A 22,798-nucleotide genomic window follows, 5' to 3' on the forward strand; every position below is an offset into this window, starting at 1 on the left:
ACCCAGCCTTGCATAACGCTCTGGTGAGAGGACAAATGAAATTTGGGCATATTATACTAATGTTCCTTTACCAATTTAACTCACTGATCTATAATGCCTCCAACAATAAGGAATTCACAGGCTATAGGTTTTAACACTTTGTTCTCTTCTATTTTATTTTTTTATCTTTCCTTAATAAAGAGAATTTCATAAAGCAACAATACCTTATTTGTTACAAACTCAAGAGTATGTTATTGACACTCATACAGATGGTGGATTATTTTATGATCAATCTCAATAACACTGACTTTCTTATAATGTTTAAATCTGAGCCCATGCTGTTTAAAACTATCTGGGTCTACTTAATTTAGTCGAGTATTTTGTATTTCCAAGATAACGATTCACTCTTCATTAGGTTAGCTCACTCTGGATAACCGTACACAGACTTGGATGCCCCAGGATGCTTCGCCTCCATGGGAACCATTCCCTTTTAATGAGTATAGCTTGTCGTGCTTTATTGCTTTGGACAATATAACATGCACCCTCGAGAAGCCTGTTTCAATTGTAGGGATATGCATCAATATATAGTTGGTCTAAGCTTAGATGAAAGATCCTATCACTGTCATACTTATTCTTGTCTTGGATGAACTACAGTTTTCTAAGTGGATGTATCTGGTTTGATTTCTGAACATGTTTAGTTGAATAAAATGTAAAAAGCATGTTTTGAATCCTTCACAAGGTACATGTATCTTGGAAATTTGGGAAAAAATAAAAACAGTGATCCCAGTAGATAATACGAATCAATAATATAATCGTGACAGGAATGTTGTGTGTAGAGCAAAATCACAGCAAGGCAAATGAGTTCTCTGAATGACAAAACAAATCTATACTCTCTTCAGCAAAATGATATGTAGGAGAAACAAGTTTGGAAAATGAGGAGTACATCAGAGGCTAGATAAGCTAGTGATTTTCCAACTATATTATCTAAAGCTATTAAAATGATGAAATAACCTCCAATATGAAATTCCAATTTAGTAGCAGCAGATTCGTTCTTTGCTAATGAAAAGGGGACAATGGAAGAAAGAGGAATAAAGACTACAAATGAATACAGAGCTCTAACAATGTCACTAAAATTTTCTTTACACTATTTTTTACAAAATATAAAAGCAAAGTAGGAAAGAGAAAAATGAAGCAAATAATTTTATTTTTTAACATCCATAGGAAAAGATTGAAACCCAAATGAAACCCACAACAAATAATAACAAAGCGAATATGTAGAAACATTTAAATATGTTTTACAACCAGAGATCAAAGAAATAAATACATTTTTTCTTTAATTTATAACATGAAGGGATACCAATGATATGAAAGGAACCAGAGATAAAGAAAGAAAAGGAAGGAAAGGCTTTCAATACTCTGAACATCACCAGAGCTCACGGCTAAATCAGTACCACTTCTCTAATCTACAGAGAATCCTACCACTCTGCTTCTTGATTTTATTTCCTGTAATTGCCTTTTCTCCATTTAAATAATCTTTTACTATCCCCTGGTCTAGATGACTGGCACTGTTGAGTTCAGGCATTTGCAGAGGCTGAGTATGGTGGAAGAGCTGGGAAGGTCCTACCTACATCATAATCTTGCCCCTCTTTTACAAAGAAAACATAAATGAGCTCACTTCCAGTCATTAGAAAGTTCAGTGTTGAAATCAGAGGAAGAAACATTTCTCAAACTACTGCCTCACCCTCACCCTTAAAAATGAGAAAGAGGCCTCAGGCAACCAGCCCTGGCTTTTAGTTATTTTAGGCCTTCAATCCAGAAAGTTTGAAGTAAAACCAGGGGGAAGAGCTTGGGTAACACACATAAGTCATCATTTCTTTTGCTGCTAACTAGCTTATTTATTTATTTAACTTAAACATGTATCTTTTGTAATGATTACAGTGAAGAAAAGACACAAAATGAGCTTATGGACACTAAGGTAGTCTCCCACATGTGTTAGTCTCGAGTGTGGACATTATTTAATTCAATAAATATATATGTTACAGACATTAGCTTAGGTACCAGTGCATGAAATGGCAGATAAGAAAATCTTTAGCCAGAATACATTTCAAAGGGGATGGAAAAATCAAACCTTATTTAATATTTTTTATCCCTAGCATTAACTCAGTGACCAACAGATACGAGATTCTGAATAAATTTTATTTTAATGAATGGAGGAATATGATGAGAAATCAAATGAGACAAGGAATTCACTGTAGCAATTAGTTGAGTTTGTTGGTAGCAGTCTTCAGAACTTTGTTTATTATGCTGAGTTTTATATTAACTACCTTTACAACCGTGAATACCAACTGAGGTCATCCCAAATGCCTTCTGTTTCCAAGGTTCTCAGGCAAACCTCTCACTAGCTGCAATGCACAGTTGCAAGCTCAGTTAATTGGCACCTGCTACTGAGGCAGGTGCATAGAAGAAGCAATTGAACAAGCATTTTGAAAATTGAACCTTTGAGGAACTTACTGAGAGAGTCATGGAAATTAGAGCTGAGAAAGATCTGATTGTGCTATGTAATTCATCCCTTGAGGACTGGCATGAGATTGTCTTTTACAGCCTATTTTTCCATATATTTTCCTACTTGAAGTTTGAATGACTCAAACAAAAGGGCTTCTAATACTTCCACTGGGACAATATTCTAAAAGACCTCATTATTAAGAAGTATTTTCTGATATACATCCTGATTTTTTCTTTGCTTCATTTCATCCCATTAACCCCAATTACACCTCCCTTGGGCAACAATAAACTATTTCAGCTTCTCTGAAGTTGCACTCTTCAGAGATTCCTTGTTCTTTCCTGGCATGAGGCAGTCCAGCTGTGCACCTCTGTTCTCTACTCTGTGTTCATGAGCCAGTCATGGCCTTCCAATCACTTTTATTTCCTTTCTTTGAATGCCCTCTAATGTCTAGGAATTTTGACTTGATATAAATCCTGGTATGCTTTATACCCATTGTGTCCATGCATATGAACCCTGTTTGTATAATAAATTCTTTTTTTTTCTGGGTTGAACTGGTAATAAGAGTGTGAACAAACTTTTTTTAGTGTAAATGGCACACATGAAAAGCTAAACTGACAAAAATCACGTTCTTGTTAGGATTTTCAACTTGCTGAATACAATTTTGTGTTAAAGGGATTATCATAGGAGGTTGTGTCTGCAGTACTGTTATTATACTGGTTGATAATCAGAGTGTGCAGGTTAGCAAAGCTGCATCCTTCATTCAGAAAGAGATTTTTGTTCTACAGACAAGGTGATATAAAACACTTGCCCTTCTAAAAGAGGATTAGAGACTCATACATTTTAAAGCCCATTTTGGTACAATCACTAACGTGAAGCCAGTTTCTAATTTTGTATAAGAAAGATCTCTAAGGAGATATCCAGCTTAATTAACTGAGAAATGACAAGTATGACAGAATTTCACACCGATAGAGTATGACTTACTGTAAAGACCCTAACCTCAATTTAAAGACCCCTCAGTGAAAATGGGCTAGAAGTGTGTTTAAAAATTATGCCTGCCCATGGGCATTACAGGCCATGGTAACAAGGGAGAGTGGAAAGTGTAAAAATTTGGGTATTTTCTTGTTCATTTTGTTGATGTGTAGTATTTGAGATACTTGACATATTTTTTAGCATATATGTCAGAATTCAACTCCTCAGTATAATTTTATAAGGAGAATTTACTTCATAAATAGAATTCATTCATTGAATAAGCAGAATTCATTTCTACCCTTACAGAATATGAGCTTAGATATATATCCTTTGTTTAACATGTTGTTATATAATCAGCACTGAAAGTGTGTTTGAGCTCTGTTGAACTGACCAGAATTCTAGCCACGTTCTGCCAACTGGAGTCATTAAGTAGTAGTCAGGTAGTGGTGGGAAATTTTCCCTGTAAAATTGGTTTAGTCATTATAAATCCTCACACTTCCCAAACATACAGGCATGCACAGTGCACATACATACACATCAATACAGGTGACCCGTGAACAACACATGTTTGAACTGTGTGGGTCCACTTGTATGCATATTTTTTTCAATAAATACACTGGAAACATTTTTAGATACATGTGATGTTTTGAAAAAGCTCACAATGAACTGCACAGCTGTTCATTTTGGGGGTATTAAAAGTTATACACAGATTTTCGACTGCATGGCAGGACAGCTCCCCTAAGCCCTGTGTTGTTTAAGGCTCAACTGTATATCATTTTGATAGACAGAAACTTTGGGCATGTTCAGAATGGGGGAAATGACAAGGGGCAAATGGGAATAAGAATGAAGGGAAAATATAAAAGAAACCCAAAGAAAACTGAAGAAGATACATTGGGAAGAAGAGAAACAAATAACTTTTCTACTTTTCTACTTTTTACTTAATGCTTGGAGCATGTTTTAGGGAATTGCAGAATCAAGAGCTTTGATTAAATGCAAAGAGTAACAGGGAAAAATGCCTATTCACATGTAAACATTCTTCTGGTAGAATGAAGAGCATCACAATGCTCTTCCAAGAGCAATATCTGAGCCCTCCCTTCTCTATCACCCACTTCTGTAATTAGAAGAATAGGAAGGACATGAAAATATGGATAATGTAGTGAGGTTGTGACCTCCACTCTCTTTTAATTGAAAAAATGGGAGATGAAAAACTAAGCTATAGATTTTCTGAAGAAATAATATTTTCTGCAACATAGACACTTCCACATATGTGTTCATGTGAAGCCAGATTTAAAACTATTTTTTTAACCCGAGTATTCCTTTACACCTAAGGATTTGGGCATATACTTAAAATACCTCAGCTAAGAGATTGTTATGTCCATTTGCATGTCAATGGACCTCCTGAGGTGCACCATGATAGATTCCCTTAAGGAATTTACTCACCCATGCCTATCCTGTTTTTCAAGGGACATTTCTAACTCATCCCTGCTTATCCAGAACTATACATTTAGGTTCCTACTGAGCAAGAGGGCCTTAAAGTTCCCCTTAGCATTACTAAACTTTAGAGATACCTCTTCCAGAATCTAGCTCCCTTTTCTCAGAGCACTTAGTTTAGAAGACTTGTATTGGTAAATCATTTCTCTGGCCCCTTGGGATATAAATCTTTTTAATGGCTTCTTGCCAGTTTGACAACCTTGAAATGTTTTCTCATGGCCCTGGAAACATCCCTGTGAAATCTAATCAAGGAAGACAGCATCCCTATTTCCTAGTTTCTGTGGGAGGATAGAAGCTTAACTTCTTGGGCCCCTTCCACCAAGTTGTGAGACTATCTCTGGTCTTAAAAGCAGTAGGAAGTTGACTTTTCCTTTAGGTAAGGCCAGTTAGGAAACAGGTGGATTTATACCACCAGGTTTCCAAATATTTCTTATTGTGGGTAGGACAGCTATTGAAACTTTCCTGTGTACTCATTTGGCTTTCTAAGATGAAAATTAATAGTATCTTTTTTGATCACTCTATCAAACTGCACTGAACACTCAACTCTAGAACACAGACCCTTGTTGAATGAAGGTAACAAAGAAATTAAAGATACAGTCTTTTAGGAATTAAATATGGTTACAGGGATAAAAATGCAAACACACAGACATTGCCATTTGCAAGCAAGATAGTTAAAGAGATAAAGATAAAATAACACACGGTGAGAATGGTATACTTACAAAACAGGTATACTTAATTAAAATGCGGTGTATATTAGGTACTCTGTGTTGGTTACTGAGCTAAGTTCTATAATCATTTATCTGTCCATCCATCCAAAACTTTTATGAAATGACTAATTGTACATTTTATGAAATGCTATGGATAAACTGATAAGACATTCTTGCACTCAAGAAGTTCATGATGTACCAGAGGGCACAGATAGGTGAAAACATTACCCCTAAGATGTGATAATATTAATACACGTGGTTATGGAAGGGCCAAGGCTGTAGCTTAACTATAACTGAGGGGTCAGGAACAACTTGATTGAGGAGGTGGTGAGCTGTGTCCTGAAGGAAAAATGAGGTCCTCTACAGTAAAAGAATAGGTGACATTGAATTAAGGCATATTATATGACAGACATTTTGTTAACTGCTTTTATGTATATTATTTCAAGCCTCAAAATATCCTTGCAAACTAGTTTTAATAATTCCATTTACTCCCCAAACCAAAAAGGGTTCTGGTGGCTTCAGGTCTAGTAAGTGGTGGAGTGACTAGTTCAAATTCATATCAAAGTGTTTTTCAACCTCACTCTATTTTTATTATACTATATATCTCCAAAGAGAAGGGCAGAGGAAGTATTACCTAAGCAGAAAGAAGAGTCTCAGCAAATAGAAGCATAAAGTGACACAGAACTCAGCAAATATTTGGTATGTTGTAGGTTATAAGAAGGAAACAGAAATGGGGCTATTAGTGGATGGGTCCAGACTATTAAGAATCAGGTTTGCTAGAAAAAATAAATTAGATTTTGTAGTGTGGAATTTGGATCTACACAAAAGAATTTTAGGCAGAGGACTAAGGTGTGAATTAACTGTGGTAGCTATCTGGAGGCTGCATTAGAACTGAAAGAGCATTTGGGGAACAATCCAATAGACCAGGTACACAAACACAGCATAGGCCCCACCACGAAGGCTCTTAGAGCCCTGTCAGGAGTCCTCAGATAGATTAGGATCTCAGCAGTGATGGAAAGTTAACAACATATATTTAAAATTTTCTTTCTTACCTAGCATAAATTCAGAGTAAGTTCCCCAAATATGCCAACTCCTTTTCTCTGGAACCTGTGAACATGTTGTATTACATCCCCTGAGGGAACTTTGCAGATATGACTAAGGTTATCTTGAGATGGAGAGAGTATCCTGTATTATCCAGGTCAGTCCATTTAATCACATGAGCCCTTAAAAGCAAAGACCCTTTCCCATGAGGGTCAGATGCAGTATGAAGACTGCAGCCACCACTGCTCCATTTGAAGATGGAGGTAAGAGTCCATAAGCCAGGGGATCAGGTGGCTTTTAGAAGTTGAGAACAGCCCTGAGCTAAGAGCAAGGAAATGGGGCCTCAGTCATACAATGTCAAAGAATTGAATTGTTCTAACAACCTGAATGAGAAGAGACACAAATTCTTACCTAGAGCCTTGAGAAAAGAATACAGCGTGGCTGACACCATGATTTCAGCTAAGTGAGACTGCGTTGGACTTCTGACCTATAGAAGTTGTGAGGTAACACATTTTGGTTGTTTCAAACCATTAAGTTTATGGTAATTTGCTGTAGCAGCAATAGAAAAACTAATACACTGTTATACTTAATGTCAGAGCTGAGGGAAGTAGCAATGACTCTGGGAAAAGACTTAATAAATATTTTCACAGAGGTGCAGTAAACCAAATGTGGATAATAGAGAAACTTAAAAATAAAGGTTCTGGACCCCAGCATTTTTAATGATCTCTGAATTGAATCTCTTGCAGGAACCAAGCAAGAGGCCAAGTCTGTATTATTCTAGAATCTCTTAAAGGAAGTGAGGAGACCATAGGAACTACTACTCTAGGTGTTTGAAGGGTGCCCCATAGGTGTTAACTGCAGCAATGCTTAGGTTCCTTTGTGCTCCATTCATTCATGTATTCATCCATTCATTCAATAAATAATTGCTGAGCATCTCTGAGTGTTGGGTGTTGACTGCCCCTCACGGAACTCCCAATCTGATGGGAATGTGTAGAACTATAAACAAAGAGCTTCAGTGTGGAAAAAGCTGAGGTAAGTTTGTACAGGGTAATTGCTGATCACAGCACTATTTATAAAGGTATGTCTGGGAGCTTGTGTATTATTGGTCTGTGATGATAATGTATAAACGACAAGAAACTTTACTGTTTCAAATTGACAGAGGGATTTTATGTCTGTTAAATCTAACAATAAAAATGCACCTATTTTTATGTTTTTTTAATTTCATTTTACAGCAATTCATTTTTTCTATACTCTATGAAAACATCTATGGTGATTAATTAGGAAAATAAATAAAGAAACCCACAAAGGGTTTGAGAAGCACTGGCATAGCATTTAAAAGAGGTGTCAAGACTAGACTGGGGGGAAATAGAGGGAAGGAAAAGAAGCCAGGGGAGCCCTGTCACGGGTCTTGCTTTGGCCTGAATTTTTTGTATTTTTCACAAGGCCATGTAATGGAAAATATAACAGAAGTAATACCTCTCCTCTGTTTTCATGTAGTCACCACCCATTCCATTTCTCCTATTGGCCCAGTTCTTTGGAGAAACTTTCATACAGCAAAAATTTATGCAACTGTTCATCTCACCAATTAAAGATTTTGAAATAATTCCTAGTTAAGCACCACCCACACACTAGCTGAGTATGTTTTCTTCTTCGCCCTCTGCACTAGGAGCTTGTGCTAATTTTCCTGGCATTTTTACAGCTCTGGCTTCAGCATAACTTCTTTCCTTCACACTAAGCTGTTCCCTGATAAGGCGCAGCTTGGGAAATCCATCATCTTCTGTACCAGTCAGGTTTCCACATCCATGAAGTTAACTGACAGAAGGCTTAACAAATTTCTTAATTACGGCTGCAACGTTTTACTGAAAGAATCCCTCAAATCATAGAAAAACAGTGTTTTCTGATTAACTGGTTATGAAAATGGCACAACGAAAATGCACCACACAACCTGATGAGACCTTAAGGGCAATCCAGGGGAGCATCACACAGCGAAATAGGCCCAGTAGAGGTCAGAGTCGGGGAATGCAGCGTCCCTGGCTCTGATGTCATGCAGTGCCTCTCCACCTTGGTTGCCTTTGTCCTGCAAATCTTACAGGTTTAGTATAAAAAAAAAAATTGAATATTATCTCTGAAATTGTTTTGGAAATTTAATATTATAAATAGAAATAAGGTGTTATTCACAGGGGGAAGTGGCCAAAGAGTTGTGGTTTGCTAAAAATGTCCATTAGGCTTAATGCACATGTAATAACTTTTATTGCTACTAATAGTTCAATTAGTCTTTGTTTTATTTGGAAATCACATAGTCAGTAATATATTATAGGTTCATAGATTATAAAAGTGAAAATGACCTTAGGAGGTGACCTAGTTTAATGTTCTCATTTTTATGGGTAAGAAAGCTGACACTCAGTGAGAGTAAGTGACTTTCCTTTAATGATAAAAACAAACCTAAAAATTTTCCTATTTCTTGACCTTGAAAGTGTTCTTTGTGTGATTATAAAAATAACAAATACTCATTTGTTAAAAACTTGAGACATAGAAAAGATATAAAAATAAATTAAAATCCTGCACAATTCCACAATTCAGAGGTAAGTATTCTCAATAAGTTCTTACTGCATATATATATAGATATAAATTTTCCTCTAAAATTGGGATCTTATTGCATTGAGAATTTGGTACCCTCCTTTTTCATTCAACATTATTGTGTCAAAACAGTTTTTACTGTTATTAAAAACATTCTCTAGGCTGTGTTTTTATAACTGAATGATGTTTTTTTTGTCACGGTGGTCCAATAAGTATAAATACCTTTAGTCATTAGTGAAGGGGAAACTTTTAGCTCCTGGTACTTCTTTTTAAATTAGGCTGTTTTTTTTTTCCTTTGTCCATTTTTCCTATTTTTGATCATATCATTCTTTCTCAGTGATTTATCTTTACCTATTAAGGACACCAATTCTCCTTTCTCCTACCTTCATAGAGTATGCAAACATTTTAACTTTTATTGTGATTCAGGATAATCAATTTGAGCTTCATCTCTTACCACAGACTATATTATGGGTTAAGTAACTTGCTGAGACAGACATATCACTGAAAGCAAGTGTTGCATACCAAAACCGATCTCATTCTTACTACACCACACTGCTTTTTTGAATAGCTGAGATCTAAAATGTAGGGCTTATAATCAGATTGTTAGATAGCAAATAAGCATTTTACAATTCAACCAGTAAACCATACTGACAAAAGTAACTACCACATCAATATCCTATACATTTTACTTTTCATTTTGATTCTCTTTGAGACTTGAAACTGAAAACATCCCCATACTATTTAATACTGAGACTGGCATTCAGTTAATAACTCTTTATCCTTTCCTTTCCATTTGTGCCATTGGTTGTTTTAATATTAATGAACAATTTAATAACATAGTTATAATAATAATAATAATAATTATTATTATTATTATTATTGCTGGGCAACCTTATAGAAAGAGATATTTACATGGGTTTGTGTCCTAGTTATTTGATCTTTGGAACATAACAATGTCTGGATAAAGAATACATAGAAATACAAGTGAGAAATAATAGTACTATTCATATTTGTTTTGGAGATATTAATGTCTTTCTTATTTCAGTATCTCTGTTCTAAGTTTGATATTTAGTCATACCTCAGAAAACAGTTTTAAAAATATTTAAAGAAAGGACATGTAAAATAACTTGGGAATTTGTAATATTATCATATATTTTTATTCCATAATACTACTTGTTTTGAAAATTAAAGGCAATTTAAAAATCATTACAGTTCTGTATTTCAAAATATAAGAAGATTTTAGGAAAATTCTGATACCCATAACATTGCCATTAATGGGAAATATCCTAAACACTAGATTCAGTTTTAAATTTAAGTCTCAGAAATTGTCTTATTAAATGTTAAAATCTCATCACATGGCTCTCTCACTGTGTAGAGCACATCAAGGAGGCAGTTATCTGCAAGCCAGGAAGAAGGCTCTCACCAGGAACCAAATCTACCAGCACCTTGACCTTGGACTTCCAGCCTCCAGAACAGCTTAAAACAGGAAACAACCCAAATGTTCATCAACTGATAAATGGATCAACAAAAGTGGTACATCTACACAAGAAAACCGTACTCCCACAGAAGAGGGGCGCTGGACAGCTCTTCCCCAGAAGGCGTTTCAGGAGGCTCAGCGTCCAACTCCATCTCTGAGGCTGACAGATTGGGAAAGCTGGAAATGTATCCTTCATTTCCTTTCACCCTTTCACCTCTTTGCTGGAGGCTCCTCACCCCTCTCTGCTGTCCTTCCCTCCTACTTGCCCTTAGGTGCTGGCTGAGGATGGCTTAAGATAGGAACATTCCGGGACCACTTACATTCTAATGGCAGGGCCTGGGAAAAGTGCCTGGTGGAATTTCAGGCATGGACCTGCAGTGGGGGAAATCCTATTACTTAATGTCAGGTAGATCTGAGTTTGATTCCCAGTTTTGCTACTATGGAATTATGTGGCTTTGGGCAAAATACATTACCTCACCAAGCCTCCAGTAATTTTGATCATTAATTTAAAAAAATGAATGAATTTAAAATACCCATGGGGGAACCTGGCTTAAATTCGGTATCCAGGCCCCCGGTGTCCCACGGGCCTCGGGGCAGGGAGCGAGGCCCGCCGGCCGCCTCCTCAGAAGGGATGCACCACAGCCTTGTGCGGCAACTCTGCAGACACAGAAGACACGTAGTAGTCACTGACTGCTGTGCAACTGAGCCCCGCTTAGGACCTGCCGTCGGGGATCGGCGAGCGGCGGCCTGGCTGTGCAAGGCTGAGCGTACCTCTGGAGTTGTGAGGCCCACAGTGGAAGGCGCTGTAGGCGGCCCCAAGCTGAGTGGGCCTGTGGCATCTGCAGCCTCAGCCAACAGCCCCCTTCCAGCCTGGAGAGGACGCCCCTGGAGGCCCGCAGGCCGGGGCAGGGCACTGGGTGTGCGCGGTCCCGCTGGGATTTGCTTCCAAGAGAGCGGCTCGTGCACAAGGCCAGCGGGAAAAGGAAAGCCAAAAGCTCAACGTAACCTTCAGAATCAGAGTATTTAAGCAGAATCCCCTCCTTTGGATGCCAGAGAAAAACTAACAGGCTAGACAGTCTTCTCTGAGTTTACCCTGGGATCTTTGATCTTGGCACCCCACCCCCATCTTAAGGAGAACAGTGTCTATTTTTAAGTATGCCATTGGGAACCAAGTGTATTGTATTCCCCGCTCTACTATGGTCTCAGGACCACCTGGAATCTGTTGTTTGGGGTTGCCATAGACACAGAGTTCTTATTCCAGTACTGGCTCAGTAGGAGCATCAGGTAAGTGGATCCAGGCCTTGCAGAGCACAGAGCATCCCAGAAATCCGTCTCTGCCTTGGCCTGTCCTGGTTCTTGGGCCCACCTCTTTGGAACAAAAAAAGGCAGAAGCCTCGGAGCTTGGAACTCTTACTCCCACTGAGCGTGAGCTGGTGTTCCTGTTCACCCGTAAAGACTATTTACAGATTAATTCTAGATTAAATTCAGCCACAGGACAATACCATGCAGAGATTAAAGGAGGACCCTTATATCTCTGGTTCATGCGTCCAAAAAAAAATAAAGTTATGGGCGACTCTTTAGGGTCCTCTGACAACAGTGAGAATGGGAATGATGTCGATGAATTGACATCAGTAATCTCTGATGGAGCTGCCAACGAAAGCAAAATAGAATAACTTTCCAAGCCTGATGATGGTGACGAAGACACCGATTTTCCTAATTCATATGAAGATAAGAAGGCTCTAACAGCCTTTACTGTGTCTTCTAGCCAGAATGTCTTCAGTAGCTCTGACTGGAATGAGTTCCCATCAGCGACCAGTAAGGACAAAATCAATGAAAACTCTGCGCTGAGTGATTTGGCAGCAGTATCCTCTGAGGGGATCCCCAGGGCACAAACTCTGACTCAGGTGAGTTGGAAAAAGTAATCTGTGTTAGAGCTGTGAATGACAGTAAAAGAAAACAACTTTCCAAGCTTGACGAAGACATCGATTTTCCTAATTCATATGACAGTGTGATTAAGGGGACTGTGTATTTGTATCATCTTTCACACTCAGAATATTTGGAGTTTTGCTGACCTTGGTGGATTTGTCCCTCATCATTACAGATCCAGTTGATAACACAATGTAAATTCCTTTCAGTTTCTTTAGCTATTGCTTTGGTTTTTTTAAAATGGATGTTGTTCTTCGAATATTTGTAGAAGGGATATGATCATATTTTTCTGATATACTTAACTCCTTAGATACTGTCATTATTGTGGTAACTCTATTGGTTGATATTGTTTATATTTTTTATGACTTTAAGGTTCTTAAAGATATTCCCAGACTGGCAATTTTATTTTGACTTCTACGACTTATCATTCTGATGAGTTTTTCATCTGGCTTATCAAAAAAGACATCTTGAAACGCTGTCCAGAAGGATGGTTTCAGGAAATAAATGGCGATACAAGAAGGATGGATTTGATTTAGATCTCACATTACTGAACGTATTATTGCCATGTTTTTCCTATCTTCTGGAATGGCGTCTTTTTATAGGAATCCCATCAAGGAAATTGTACAATTCCTGGATACCAAGCATCTAAACCACTACCAAGTCTACAATCTATGCAGTGAAGGAGATTATGATTCTAAGTATTTCCATTATAGGGCCCATCAAATAATGATTGATGATTACAATGTCCCCTCTCTGAGTGAGATGCTGGCATTCACCAAGGAAGTAGATGAGTGGACGGCTCAAGATAATGAAAATATCATTGTGATTCACTGCAAGGGAGGCAAAGGCAGAACTGGAACTATGGTGTGTGCCTGCCTTATTGCCAGTGAAATATTTAAAACTGCAGAGAACAGTCTTTATTACTTTGGAGAATGATGAACAGATAAAAGCATCAGCACTAAATTTCAGGGGGTAGAAACTCCTTCTCAGAGCAGATATGTTGGATATTTTGCAGATGTGAAAAATATCTACAACTAGACTCTCCCTCCAATAAAAGTACTCACAATAAAAAAGCTCATTATTTATTTGATTCATGATGTTGGAAAAGGCAATGGAAATGACCTTAAAGTACAAATAACAATGCAGCAAAAGACCTTCTTTTTCTATTCTGCTTCCAAAAACTGTATGATAACTTATGATGTTGAAGCAGACAGAGTAATAATTAACCTGGTCAGCTGTCCACCTCTGTATGATGATGTGAAAGTGCAGTTTCTCTCTTCAGATCTTCCTAAATACTGTGACAAATGCCTATTTTTCTTCTGGTTCTATACATCTTTTATATAAAGTAACAGGCTTTATCTTCCAAGAAATGAATTGGATAATCTTCATAAACCCAAAACATGGAAAATCTACTGTCCAGACTTTGCGGTTGGGATCTATTTTGATGAAGTTGTAGCTGGTACCTAATTAAGTGCCGTCCCCCTTCTAGGACAGAATCATATTCCTCACAATCCCTGCTACTTCCTTGTATCTTCTGAACCTACTTCCCTGCTAGCATCCTTGTTTACATACATGTACATATGTTTTTGGAAACCTATTAAATGCATACAAAATAAATAAAAATAAATAAGTAAATAAGGCATTCAGTAAAAAAAAAATCTCACATGATGGAAAAATTGAATGCCTCTAAGTGTTTGTACATTCAGTCTGATATATTCATTTTTGAAGCCTTTCTGTAAAATTACCTTTAAGTATGTAAAGAATATTTACATATTCTGTCATTCACTTTCCCATTATGATCTAGTTTTGATTAAATTTCTTCTTTTGGGGCCTGGCCATTTCTTTTGCAGTAATTGAACTTTTTTTACAGTATCCTGCATTAGACTAATTTATCTTCTCTGCTATAGCATTAGCATGACTGAAAAAAATTAAATGGGAAAAATCAGAAGAGAATCCAAAGATCTCCTGGCAACATGGAAGTGGTTGGCATTCAAGCCAGGCATTTTATGGGCTAATGGACTCTTTGTTAATTGTGTGAGATATTTACCCTTTAATGGAAAATGGAGTTAACATGTAGCCGAGGATGACATCTCCCCTGGTTGAACTTTACCATTTTAAGGATGCTTCTTGGAAAACATTTTAGTTTTATGCTTCTAAATGAACAGCATCTATCTCTTCAGTGCCGATAGGAAAGTGCTGTTAGAAAGATGTGATGGAAAAACATCATATATTCCACAAACACCATTGGCAACTTAGTGGAAAGAATGTGCATTATCATTTAATCAATTGATGGTGCCCTTATAGAACCCAAATGCACAAAATGATGGAATGCTATATGTTTTCAGAGTGGTTGTAAGTTAATTGTTAAATTATAAGCATTCTGGACATGTCTGATGGCCACTACATGGGGATAAAGAAGGGCCTCTCCCACCTGTAAAGTTTGAGAGAAAACAAAGAAGACACAGAAGCAGACCAACCAATTTTTTTCAATAGTAGCAGGGGCAATTTGGAAGGACACAAGTTCAATCAAAGTCACTTGGACGAAATATGAAGGAGGCAGTACTACAATATGAGTATCCAGAAGAGTTTACACAATCTCTATTGTAAGTGACACAGATAGTGTTCTTGTAATCTAAATCCTCCACCCTCCACCATATAAATACAATAGAAGGCCAGAGACTAAGGACTTATTTGTGATCCTCCAGTACATAAGTAAGTACACAAGCTAGGGGAATGTGTGTGAAGTGAAATAAAAATATGATTCTGGTTTATCCCTATGGTAGCAAGGGATGTATCAGGCCACACTGTTTTAATTCCATCAGCCTTTAATCAAAGTAACCATTGTGATCTGTTTGCAAACTCATCCTCAGAGAAAACAGAACAGAAAAAAAATGTAACAAATTTTTTTCTTGCTATCACTTGTTTTTTAATGCAGGTTTTTCTAATAAAACCAGATGATCATAATTATCTTGTCTGCTGGGTATTTTATTTTTCATTAGAAGTTAATAAATTGGTCATTATTAGCATTTTTATAAATTTATTTATTTATTTATTTATTTTTTGGTATCATTAATATACACTTACATGAACAACATTGTGGTTACTAGATTCCCCCCATTATCAAGTCCCCACCACATACCCCATTATAGGCACTGTCCATCAGCGTAGTAAGATGCTATAGAATCACTACTTGTCTTCTCTGTGCTACACTGCCTTCCCGGAGCCCCTTCCCCACCCCCACATACGTGTGCTAATCATAATGCTCCTTTTCCCCTTATCCCTCCCTTCACACCCATCATCCCCAGTCCCTTTCCCTTTCGTAACTGTTATTCCATTCTTGGGTTCTGTGAGTCTGCTGCTGTTTTGTTCCTTCAGTTTTTGCTTTGTTCTTATACTTCACATATGAGTGAAATCATTTGATATTTGTCTTTCTCCGCCTAGCTTATTTCACTGAGCATAATACCCTCTAACTCTATCCACGTTCTTGCAAGTGGTGGGATTTGTTTTCCTCTGATGGTTGAATAATATTCCATTGTGTATATGTATCACATCTTCTTTATCCATTCATCTACTGATGGACACTTAGGTTGCTTCCATTTCTTGGCTATTATAAATAGTGCTGCCATAAACATAGGGGTGCATCTGTCCTTTTCAAACTGAACTCCTGCATTCTTAGGGTGAATTCCTAGGAGTGGAATTCCTGGGTCAAATGGTATTTCTATTTTTAGTTTTTTGAGGAACCTCCATACTGCTTTCCACAAAGGTTGAAACAATTTACATTCCCACCAGCAGTGTAGGAGGGTTCTCCTTTCTCCACATCTTTGCCAACATTTGTTGTTGTTTGTCTTTTGGATGGTGGCCATCCTAACTGGTGTGAGGTGATATCTCATTGTGGTTTTAATTTGCAATTCTCTGATGATTAGAGATGTGGATCATCTTTTCATGTGCCTGTTGGCCATCTGAATTTCTTCTCTGGACAAGTGTTTGTTCAGATCCTCTGCCCATTTTTTAGTTGGGTTATTTGCATTTTTGTTTGTTGAGGTGCATGAGCTCTTTGTATATTTTGGATGTCAACTCCTTATCAGATATGTAATTTAGGAATACATTCTCCCATACTGTAGGATGCCTTTTTGTTCTACTGATGGTGTCCTTTGCTGTACAGAAGCTTTTTAGTTTGATATAGTCCCACTTGTTCATTTTGCTTTTGTTTTCCTTGCCCAGGGAGATATGTTCATGAAAAAGTTGCTAATGTTTATATTCAAGAGAGTTTTGCCTATATTTTCTTCTAAGAGTTTTATGGTTCAAGACCTTTGATGCATTTTGAGTTTACTTTTGTGAATGGAGTTAGACAGTAATCCAGTCTCATTCTCTTGCATGTAGCTGTTCCATTTTGCCAACACCAGCTGCTGAAGAGGCTGTCATTTCCCCATTGTATATCCATCACTCCTTTATCGTATATTAATTGACCATATATGCTTGGGTTAATATCTGGACTATCTATTCTGTTCCACTGGTCTATTGGTCTGTTCTTGTGCCAGTACCAAATTGTCTTAATTACTGTGGTTTTGTAGTAGAGCTTGATGTTGGGAAGCGAGATCCCCCCTGCTTTATTCTTCCTTCTCAGGATTGCTTTGACTATTTGGTGTCTTTTATGGTTCCATATGAATTTTAGAACTATTTGTTTCAGTTCACTGAAGAATGCTCTTGGTATTTTGATAAGGATTGAATTGAATCCGTAGATAGCTTTATGCAGGATGGCCATTTTAACAATATTAATTCTTCCTACCCAAGAGCATGGGATGAATTTCCATTTATTAGTATCCTCTTTAATTTCTCTTAGGCATGTCTTGTAGTTTTCAGGGTACAGGTTTTTCACTTCCTTGGTTAGTTTTATTCCTAGGTATTTTATTCTTTTTGATGTAACTGTGAATGGAATTGTTTTCCTGATTTCTCTTTCTGCTAGTTCTTCATTGTTAGTGTATAGGATCACAACAGATTTCTGTGTATTAATTTTGTATCCTGCAACTTTGCTGAATTCAGATATTAGTTCTACAAGTTTTGGACTGAATTCTTTAGGGATTTTTTATTTACAATAACATGTCATCTGCAAACAGTGTCAGTTTGAATTAGTTCTTACCAATCTGAATGCCTTTCATTTCTTTGTGTTGTCTGATTGCCATGGCTAGGCACTCCAGTACTATGTTGAATAAAAGCAGGGAGAGTGGGCATCCTTGTGTTGTTCCTGATCTTAGGGAAATAGCTTTCAGCTTCTTACTGTTAAGTATGATCTTGGCTGTGGGTTTGTCATATATGGCCTTTATTATGTTGAGGTACTTTCCTTCTTCACCCATTTTGTTGAGAGTTTTTATAATGAAAGGATGTTGAATTTTTTCAAATGCTTTTTCAGCACTTATTGAAATGATCACGTGATTTTGTCCTTTTTGTTGATGTGGTAGATGATGTTGATGGGTTTTCAAATGTTGTACCATCTTTGCATCCCTGGGATGAATCACACTTGATGATGGTGTATGATCCTCCTGATGTTTTTTTGAATTCAGTTTGCTAATATTTTGTTGAGTATTTTTGCATCTATGTTCACCAGGGATATTGGTCTGTAGTTTTCCTTTTTTGTGGTATCTTTGCCTGGTTTTGATATTAGAGTGATGCTGGCTTCATAGAATGAGTTTGGAAGTATTCCCTCCTCTTCTATATTTTGGAAAACTTTAAGGAGAATGGGTATTATGTTATCTCTAAATGTCTGATAAAATTCAGTAGTGAATCCAACTGGTTTGGGGGTTTTGTTCTTGGGTAGTTTTTTGGTTATCGATTCAGTTTCATTGCTGTAATTGGTCTGTTTAGATTTTCTATATATCTTCCTGTGTCAGTTTTGGAAGGTTGTATTTTTCTAGAAAGTTGTCCATTTCTTCTAGGTTATCCACTTTGTTAGTATATAGATTTTCATAGTATTTTCTAATAATTGTTTGTATTTTTCTGGTATCCATTGTGATTTTTCTCCTTTCTCATTTCTGATTCTGTCTGTGTGTGTAGATTCTCTTTTTTTCTTAATAAGTCTGGCTACAGGTTTATCTATTTTTATTTTTTCAAAGAACTACTCTTGGTTTCATTAATTTTTTCTATTGTTTTATTCTTCTCAGTTTTATTTATTTCTTCTCTTATCTTTATTATGTCCCTCCTTCTGCTGACTATGGGCTTCATTTGTTCTTCTTTTTCCAGTTTCAAAAATTGTAAAGTTAAACTATTCATTTGGGATTGTTTTTCCTTCTTTAAAAGGCCTGGATTGCTATATACTTCCCTTTTAGAACTGCCTTTGCTGTGTCTTACTGAAGTTGGGGTGTTGTGTTGTTGTTTTCATTTAGCTCCATATATTGCTTGATCTGTGTTAATTTGGTCATTGATCCATTGATTATTTAGGAGCATGTTGTTAAGCCTCCATGTGTTTGTGAGCCTTTTTGTTTTCTTTGTACAATTTGTACAATTTCAATCTTTTTGAATTTACTGAGGCTCTTTTTGTGGCCTAGTATGTTGCCTATTCTGGAAAATGTTCCATGTGCACTTGAAAAGAATGTGTATCCTGCTGCTTTTGGGTGGAGAGTTCTGTAGATGTCTGTTAGGTCCATCTGTTCTAATGTGTTGTTCAATGCCTCTGTCTCCTTACTTATTTTGTGTCTGGTTGATCTGTCCTTTGGAGTGAGTGGAGTGTTCAAGTCTCCTAGAATGAATGCATTACATTCTATTTCCCCTTTTAATTCTGTTAGTATTTGTTTCACCTATGTAGGTGCTCCTGTGTTGGGTGCATAGATATTTATAATGGTTGTATCCTCTTGTTGGATTGACCCCTTTATCAATATGTAATGTCCTTCTTTGTCTCTTGTGACTTCCTTTGTTTTGAAGTCTATTTCATCTGAAACCAGTACTGTAACACCTGATTTTTTCTCCCTATTATTTGCATGAAATATCTTTTTCCATCCCTTCAGTTTCAGTCTGTGTATGTCTTTGGGTTTGAAGTGAGTCTCTTGTAGGCAGCAATTAGTTGGGTATTATTTTTTTATCCATTCAGGGACTCTATGTCTTTTCATTGGTTCATTCAGACCATTTACATTTAGGGTGATTAACGATAGGTATGTACTTATTGCCCTGCAGGCTTTACATTCATGGTAACCAAAGCTTCAAGGGTAACTTCCTTACTAGCTAAGAGTCTCACGTAACTCCATTAGTATGCTATTACAAACAAAATCTAAAGGTTCTTTTTATTTTCCCCTCCTTTTCTTTCTCCTCCATTCTTTATATATTAAGTATCATATTCTGTACTCTTTGTCTATCCCTTTTTATTACATCTGGTGACAGATATTTAACTGTAGGAACACTTCCATCTATAGCAGTCCCTCCAAAATACAATGTAGAAATGGTTTGTGGGAGCTAAATTATCTCAGCTTTTGGTTATCTGGAAATTGTTTAATCCCTCCTTTCAATTTAAATGATAATCTTGTTGGATAAAGTATTCTTGGTTTGAGACCTTTCTGCTTCATTGCATTAAATATATCATGCCACTCCCTTCTGGCCTGTAACATTTCTGTTGCAAAGTCTGATGATAGCCTGATGAGCTTTCGTTTGTGACCTTATTTCTATCTCTGGCTGCTTTTAATAGTCTGTCCTTATCCTTGATCTTTGCCATTTTAACTATTATATGTCTAGGTGTTGTCCTCCTTGGGTCCCTTGTTTTGTGAGATCTGTGCACCTCCATGGCCAGAGAGACTATCTCCTTCCCCAGATTTGGGAAGTTTTCAGCAATTACTTCCTCAAAGTCACTTTCTATCTCTTTTTCTCTCTCTTGTTCTTCTGGTACCCCTATAATATGAATATTGTTCCGTTTGGATTGGTCACACAGTTCTCTCAGTATTCTTTCATTCTTAGAGATCCTTTTTTCTCTCTGTGCCTCAGCTTCTTTGTATTCCTCTTCCCTAGTTTCTATTTCATTTATCGTCTCCTCCACCATATCCAATCTGCTTTTAATACCCTCCATTGTGTTCTTCAATGATTGGATCTCCATCCTAAATTCATTCCTAAGATCTTGAATATTTTTCTGTACCTCCATGGGCATGTTAATAATTTTTATTTTGAAATCTCTTTCAGGAAGATTCATGAGGTCGATTTCATTTGAATCCTTCTCAGATGTATTCATAATTTTGCTTTGAACCAGGTTCCTTTGACATTTCATAATTTGTCTGTGGTGCCCTCTACTGCCCAGAAGCTCTACTCTCTGTAACTGCTCTGCCCCTTGAGCAATGTCAGGGGTCACAGGGGAGTGGTGTTGGTTTTTGGGGGAAGGATAGAGCTGTTTCTTGCTTCCCAGCTCTATGCCTGTCTCCATTGCCAGAATCAGTGGGCCAAACATACAGGTGTAAGCCTCTATGCTTTGTGTTTGTAGTTGCTGTAGGAGGGACTTCCCTCTGGCTGGCCTGACACCTGGGCAGTGGTTACTGGTTTGCAAGCCTGAGCCAGGTGCAGGGTAGCTGGGAGGAAGACACAGCAGGCTGCATATCACAGTGTGGGGCCTTGAAGCTTCATAGCCAGCCAGGGGTATGGAGCACCTGAAGATCGTTTAAGCTCCCAACCTGCTGGGTAGAGTGCACCTGGACAATTTTGTCTACCTGTCCTTTCTCCTGAGCAATAAGCTCTGTGTAATGCTTGCCCCTTTAGCAGCCCTCTTGCTTTTTGGAAGTCTCTCAGACTGCCCACCCAGATCAGCCTGATATGAATCCCTGTTTTCCACAAGTGGCTGGAATCCCCATCTCTCCAGGTATTCCACCTGTCTTAGCTTTCCAACCCTACTAATCACCAGAGCACCATGCAATGTAGGTTCATGGTCCCAGAGCAGATCTCCAGGGCTGGGTGTTCAGCAGTCCCAGGCTTCCACTCCCTTCCCGCTCTGTTTCTCTTCCTCCTGCTGGTGAGCTTGGTAGGGGGAAGGACTTGGACCCTGCCAGGTCACAACTTTGGTACGTTACCCTGTTCCATGAGTTCTGCTCTTTTCTCCAGATGTATGCAGTCTGGTGCAGCCTTTCCTCCCTGTTGCTCTTTCAGGATTAGTTGTATTAATTACATTTTCATATTATATGTGGTTTTAAGAGAAGGTCTTTGTGTTACCTCTCACACCGCCATCTTTAATCCAATTGCATTTTCATAAATTAATAAATTACCATTGATTCTACAGCAGCCCTTCTGGCTGTGGTCTATGTCAATGGAAGAAGTGAGTCTCCTAAACCTGATTTCCTGTGGCAAGTCTAAATGTCTGGGAAATTTGAAACCTAAACTAAGTAGCAGACTATGATTACAACAGATAATATTCCCCTTTTTGGGCAGTTGGGAGGGCAGTGGTCTTACCAACAATATCTCCCATTTATCTAATTTCAACACTGCTTCTAAGGCTGTGAAATTCCCAGAAGGGGAGGAACAGGAAAAACAGCAGAAGCAGCTGCCTGAACCTTTGGACATGTGCCATTTTTCAAGATGGCAGGATTTTGACTTTATCACATACATCACATTCTACTTTCTTAAATACCTCATCAATATCTAAAACACACTGAAAGCTAAAACGTTCTAAACTTTGTTTGTGTAGTGGCTTGTTGACTCTCACAGCGATCTTTGGAGGCAGGTATAATCTGTGTTCACAAGACCAGGATGCTGAGTTATAGAGAGGGTAGGTGGCTTGCCAAGGTCACAGAGCTAGTCTCAGGTAGAGCCATGGTTTCTCCCAGTTGATCTGAGTCCAGAGTCTGTACTTTCAACCACTGTGTCCTTCATCTGTGATGTCATGGAGTCTATTTACTGATGGCTTACAAGGCACTGGGCATAATGCCAGCTGCCAAGAATGAAGCTGTGATCAAGACTGACAAGATCTCTCTTCTTCGGGGTTCAGCCTAACACTCCTAGTTCTGAAGGAATTCTTTTGTGAGTGAATTGTAATCTTAATGTTTGATCATGTTATATTATAGACTCTCCATGGTCTCTTTTGAAAGTAATAGCCCTGTGATTTTAGAATCTGAGTACCTTCCAGGAATGAGAAACTCAGGCATGCACAGACCCAGGGCTGGGATGGTCCTGGGCAAT

The 22,798-nt window shown here is 37.8% G+C and overlaps 1 protein-coding gene and 1 pseudogene across 2 annotated transcripts in view; one reads left to right on the forward strand and one right to left on the reverse strand.

Moving 5' to 3' along the window:
* The window catches only part of NKAIN2 (sodium/potassium transporting ATPase interacting 2), a 1,083,024-nt gene that overhangs the window by 70,411 nt on the left and 989,815 nt on the right, over positions 1-22,798 (reverse strand). The gene's annotated exons all lie outside the window — the stretch shown is intronic.
* On the forward strand, positions 12,896-14,137 carry LOC118921676 (phosphatidylinositol 3,4,5-trisphosphate 3-phosphatase TPTE2-like; annotated as a pseudogene).

The sequence above is a fragment of the Manis pentadactyla genome, chromosome 12, assembly GCF_030020395.1.
Source record: "Manis pentadactyla isolate mManPen7 chromosome 12, mManPen7.hap1, whole genome shotgun sequence".
NCBI lineage: Eukaryota > Metazoa > Chordata > Mammalia > Pholidota > Manidae > Manis > Manis pentadactyla.